Here is a 6828-nt window from a genome sequence, read left to right as displayed (position 1 = left end):
CTGTGTATCCCTCCAGGTACAATCTTCGGTTGGTGGTCTAGACTCTGGGAGAACTGTGTGGTCCAGCCAGCCTATGTTGTTCTTCAAATTGGGTTGCAATCCCCCTCTGCGCCTCCAGTCCTTCCTCTAGCTCGCTCACCAGGTTCCCTAAGCTCAGTCTGATGGTTGGCTCCAAGCATCCATATCTGCAATGGGGAGTACTTTAAACCAGCAGAAGAATTGCCCTTGAGAGCTGTGCTTAGAGAGAAACCAGCATAGACCTTCAGAAAAGAAAGGTCATGATGTTCCATCACTAAAATTTCTATAGTCTCGTGTGATTGACAGAGATCCTGTAATCCTACTGCTCCCCTGAGCAAGACTCTTCAATTATGTGTGTAAATAGAGTTTTATTAGATCATAACCATACTTGTTTGTACAGTGTCCATGGCTACTTTCCCCACTAAATTAGGCAGAGCTGGAGAACTCTGATACAAACTACATTAGACCACACTATAGTGTATTTCTCATTTGGACCTTTGCAAACATGGTAAGTGCCTTAATTGGATATTCAAAATATCGGTTTTAGGGAGTTTCCCAATATTGTAAAACAGTGGACCCTTCGACACAAATGTCAAGTAACTTGTCAGGTACGTTTAAGGATCTTTTCCAGAGCTGTGACAAAAGGATGGACCATGTAGAGACTGCCATATCCAGGGATCCATCCCATAATCAGCTTCCAAACGCTAACACCATTTTATACACTAGCAAGATTTTGCTAAAAGGACCCAGATATAGCTGTCTCTTGTGAGACTATGCCAGGGCCTAGCAAACACAGAAGTGGATGCTCATAGTCAGCTATTGGATGAATCACAGGACTCCCAATGGAGGAGCTAGAGAAAGTACCCAAGGAGCTAAAGGGATCTGCAACCCTATAGGTGGAACAACATTATGAACTAACCAGTACCCCGGAGCTCTTGACTCTAGCTGCATATGTATCAAAAGATAGTCAGCCATCACTGGAAAGAGAGGCCCATTGGACTTGCAAACTTTATATGCCCCAGTACAGGGGAACGCCAGAGCCAAAAAGGGGGAGTGGGTGGGTAGGGGAGTGGGGGGAGGGTATGGGGGACTTTTGGGATAGCATTGGAAATGTAAACGAGGAAAATACCTAATAAAAAATATTTTTTAAAAAAGGATCTTTTCCAGAGTAGTACAGCTTTCCAGAAGACATTATTCAAATAAACTCAAAAGCAGATCCTCAAACTATAAATAAAATAGAATTTTTTGTTGTACTTTTAACCTGAAAATGCTAGCCTAACCTTGTCAGGAAGAATATAAATGTAAGTCTTTTTTTTTTTTAATTACGTATTTTCCTCAGTTACATTTTCAATGCTATCCCAAAAGTCCCCCATACCTTCCCCCCCACTTCCCTACCCACCCATTCCCATTTTTTGGCCCTGGCGTTCCCCTCTACTGGGGCATATAAAGTTTGCATGTCCAATGGGCCTCTTTTTCCAGTGATGGCCGACTAGGCCATCTTTTGATACATATGCAGCTAGAGTCAAGAGCTCAGGGGTACTGGTTAGTTCATAATGTTGTTGCACCTACAGGATTGCAGATCCCTTTAGCTCCTTGGATACTTTCTCTAGCTCCTCCATTGGGGGCCTTGTGATCCATCCAATAGCTGACTGTGAGCATCAACTTCTGTGTTTGCTAGGCCCTGGCATAGTCTCACAAGAGACAGCTATATCTGGGTCCTTTCAGCAAAATCTTGCTAGTGTATGCAATGGTGTCATCATTTGGAGGCTGATTATGGGCTTGATCCCTGGATATGGCAGTCTCTAGATGGTCCTTCCTTTTGTTTCAGAGACAAAGTTTGGAGCTAAGACAAAAGTAAGTCTTAAGAGGAAAATATAAGTATTTCTGAACACATTTCTCCAGACGCCCTGATGAAGATGCATCCTAAAGTGCCAATGTGGCTGCACTTATATTTTATCCAAATAATTAAAAACCAATTTCATCACGCAGAAAATTAGATTAATGAAATAATGGCCAACTGAAAGTCTACAAGTTAAACACAACGTTTCCTCATATTTTATCATTTTATGTATTTGTGAAGGAACATGTTACAAAATGTTCTTTATTAGAGAGTTAATTTTATATGAAATGTAGGCATCATGTGGCATCATGCTGAACTGTTTAGGATACATGTGTGTAATACACAATAAAGCTGCTGTTCTCCATACCTACCACTCCATTAGCATATGGAAAACGACAATCACATTCTCTAGCACTTACTATGCAGTAAACATTGAAATTTAACCCATTTGATTTAAAGCAATTATAAATTTGAGGTACTGAATTTGTGTCTCTTGAGATATCACTATTCTGTGGAAAATAGTAGGGTTTTTTTTTTTAATGTATTGAATTTATGGATGAAGCAAGACCATTATATTCTAAGATATTTATATTTGGAAATAGTTTGTGGCCTTTCTCTTTTTGTGTTCTTATCCCTCCCCCATAAGTTTATTCGTAATATATTGACTGGGCAACTGCTCATGGGTACAGAGCAAAAATTTAGAAGAAGAAAAACACTGATAATATGAGTAAGTAAATCACATTAGTGGGGATAGTTATATTAATTTTGTACTTTGAATTATTTCTAACAAAGTAAAATAGGAATTTTAAGTATATTTAAAAGAAGAAACTAGATTTTGTCATATATAAAAATATTTGGTTTAAAGTACACACAATATTCCTGAAGTAAAAATAAAGTATAAATCATATTCTATCAAACTAGTAAATCACCAATAGAGGAAAATGTTTTTAAAAGATGCTAAAACTATTAGGTGACAATTGTTGAAGAAGCAGCTACTCATAGAGATAGAGTTGTCTATGAAGTACCTGTACCAAACAATGATGGTTTAATTTTACTCCAATATGTTTAAGCCTTTAGACCTACTAATGACCTATTCTCAGTAGGATGTGCTAAGAATCATAAAAACCACTTGATGAAAATAGTTTTATACACTTTAAGTACACTTGAATGATTCCTCACTCTGGTAATAGGTGTGATTATTCTGTTTACAGCTGGCTAGAGAGTAAACTAAGAATATTCTAAGCTACAGAGAAAAATGAATGTGAGTTACATGATCTAGATTCTAGGACCTGCATTTCTATGTCCCAAGGTTGTCAACCTTTAAAGTCTACTGCCTACTGACCTTGGCTGCCACACTGCTTTATTATTGCTCTAGCTATTCCACTTGTGAAAGAACTCTGAAGATTCTCTCTGTTCTGTTATGTTCCATGTGTCTGTGAGTTGACATGCATGATCTAATGTACACAGTTTAACAAAGTGAGTAAGACTAGACAGCAGAGACACAATGGCTGGATTCCAACTCCTATTCAATCACTTCTCTCTACCTTGGCCATTTACCCATAAGAGAGAGCTACTACTATATGACCTACATCAAAAATATGTCATAAGGATTTGTTCAGCTAGTTTGTAAAATGGTTAAACAAGTTTCAACCTGCTTTGAAAATAACTATAATACAACTTGTAATTTTCAATCATAGCTACATTATGTTTAACATGAGGTCCCTAGTAAAACCATAATAGAATAACTAGTACAATTTATATACATTCTCTACCTGTCAGAATAAGCATCTGGCATGCAAGTTAAAAAAAAATGTGCCAATATCTCAAGACTACCTGTTTACAGGTGTCTTTCATATAAAGGCTAGAGACTCACTTTCAGCAAGGAATGTTGAAAGGTTGGTTTCTTTACTTGGAAAAGGTTTATGTTTCAATTATTGGGTTGTCTACAAAGTTACTTAATTAAAGTGGCTCAGCTTCACTCCCCACTTTTAGTATTTACTCCTGGCCAATTCCTAAAACAGACACAAATCAGGGAAGTACAGCAGGCTTCTAGCATGCATGGGAGAAGTATATTTAAAAACCACCAGACTGCTTCACAGTCTAACACAAAGAAAGAAAGAAAGAAAGAGAGAGAGAGAGAGAGAGAGAGAGAGAGAGAGAGAGAGAGAGAGAGCTCCATATACATCTAAGTCACCATGAATCTAGAATCACCTGATATACCACTGAAGACTACACCAACTTATACACTTGTTCTGCTTCACGTAGTTACTTTTTAAATTAAAAAGAATATTTGCAGGAAAATAATTTTATTATGAGCTGTGAAAACTTTAAGAAATGCCAAGAAGATTCATTACACTATGATAATAGGAATCCATAACTTTTTAGGAACTTTAAGAAATTAAATATTATGAGAGTGTGACAGAGATTTAAATCTATATTTATTATTCAGTGCTGGGATATAGACCTCACTCTCTATAAAGCATGTTTTGAATAGCTGATCTAAATATATATCCCGATTAAATAGGTTAGAAGTCTGATCTTTTAATTGCTGCTAAATAAATATAATAAAAATGTTCGTTGAAGCATGGATAAGACCTGTCCAAGATAAAGCCAGACAATATCCCAGCATGGAGTAGGAGATAGGAATAAGATTGTACCATTTTCTTTAGCGATATTTCTCATGGTGTGCTGAGCACATTTTAAAGCAGGCACCATATGCTAGACTAGTTGAGCAACAAAAACTGGACTTCATGAAAGAAAAGAGAAAACTCAATTCTGGGTGAGTATGGTGGGGTGGTGGGGATGATAATATGAGAAGATTTAGGGAAGGAAGTGAAATTGTTCAAAATATAGTATATAGAAATTTTAAAGAATTAATAAAATGTTATTCTTTAAAAATATCTCATGAAACTCATTTTTTCTATTGATATTCAGTTACCCTTACTGAAGAAGATGCCAGAGAAATCCAAAGGCAGATCCACTCCTTAATGCTTTTTCTTGTTAGAATGTTGTTTTAATTTTTTTTTTTTTTTGATTGGTCAGTTGGTTTGGTTTTGTGTTTTTCCTCCTCCTTTCTTTTCACAGAAGTTTCCTTCCCTAATATCTTATTCCAATCTACAGGGTCAAATATAGTCACAAAACCCCTTCCTCTGGCAAACTCACTTTAAGACTTATAAATAATAGAATCACCATCTAAAAATCATTTATTGGGCTCTTTAGGTATTAAAATTTCAACAGAGTTCAGACTCTACATACCACAGTGTTTAGAAGAAATTATTTCCATTCCAAAACATTTTAAAAGTACCAGAGAGTAAATCAGACATCTTTGTTTCCATACAACATTCTCAATTACTATAACTTTTCATAAGAAGGTATTATTTTGATTTCCCAAAAATACCAATGTAGGATGTTTATGTTCACTTATATACCTTTAAGTAGCATAATATACACAGCATACAGAAGGGAAAGAGCAGAATATTTCAAATTTAAAGATGAGTGTATTAATTCGTTTACCATGGGATATTTCAAAATAGAAAACAAATGATTTTTATTGTAATTGTTACAATAACATGTGTAAGCAGAATTATTTTCTGATAAGGTAAGGACAAGGTGAAAGAAGTCTTCACTCTCAACTTTCCTCCCATCAATATTCTTTCTTTGCATTCAATGTAGAGATGTAACTAACAGGTTGACAATCTTTCCTTCTTCATCTTCCATCTTTATCTTTCTTTATTTACATGAGAATATTGAATTCTGAATTAGCTTGAAAGTTTGACTGGGTTAAACTCTCCAGGGAAGGGAATGCATCTGTGTGTCTGCAGACAAGATTGGGTCCTAAATTAACAGGAATCCTTGGTATGTAAGGAACAAAAAAGTCTTTCACTTCTATAACAAGTGTTTAGGTAATGTGCCTTCCACCCTAAACAAGGGAAACGCCCTTGAAGCCCTGGTGAGAGACTTTCTACAAGCATGCATCTGAATTATGCTTTTTGAAAGTTACAGTATTTCAGCATTTGCACTAAATAGGCAAATAATTCCAGGTGAAAATGAAGGTAGTGAAGGGTTACTTTTTTTTTTTTTTTGCTTTGTTTTGTTTTGGTGTGTGTGTGTGTGTGTGTGTGTGTGTGTGTGTGTGTGTGACTATAATCCCAACATTTCTCCTACCCCTTTACTACCTCTAAGCCCCTATATTCCTCTTCTTCTCCAGCCCCCTTCAAATTCATGGTCTCTTTTTAAACAAAAGCAACTAGATCATTGTATCTGGAAATTTGAGTAAGCAAAGGAATGCTAGTAGGCAGTAAACTCACAGGAAATAAAGTAGATGTTTATCAGGAGTTCTAGCACAAGGGAAATAAGTCTACATATATATGTGTATGTGCATATGCATGTGTATATGTAAGTACGTATACATACATATAAACTAGTTTATAGTATAGATAGTATATAGAACACATATATGAATATATAACTATCTATGCATATTATATACATATAAACTATTACATATAAGTGTATATATAAACTAATATACATATACAATGCTTTATAAACTATAAACATATCAAAATAACTTTTCTGCTAGACAGAAATTCCATTTTAATACAAAATTACGGATGAAGAGATCACTCATTTCAAAGCTATTCCTGGAGCAAGCAGGAGATCATGAATCTAACAGCTAGAGTCCATATAAACTACTGTGTACATGTGATCCCAGCAAGGGAGAAGCAGAGAAAGTGATTTACTGGCTTTTTAGTGTAGCCTAATAAGTGACTGGACCACGACGAGAGACCCTGTTTCAAAAGGAATTGTGAGAGTTGCACTGAAGGTTGTTTTCTAGACATTTTACACATGTACATATATTTGTACACTAACACATGCATGCATAACGTTCTAGATTAGACTGAGGAGTTTTTGTTTTTTTTTCTTCACACTAAGTTGTAGAATCACTGTGTGGTATGATAGGTCATTGT

This window comes from Mus musculus, chromosome 6 (genome assembly GCF_000001635.26).
Source record: "Mus musculus strain C57BL/6J chromosome 6, GRCm38.p6 C57BL/6J".
NCBI classification, from domain to species: Eukaryota; Metazoa; Chordata; class Mammalia; order Rodentia; family Muridae; genus Mus; species Mus musculus.
The sequence above is the reverse complement of the archived record's forward strand: the minus strand, read 5'-3'. Positions refer to the sequence as shown.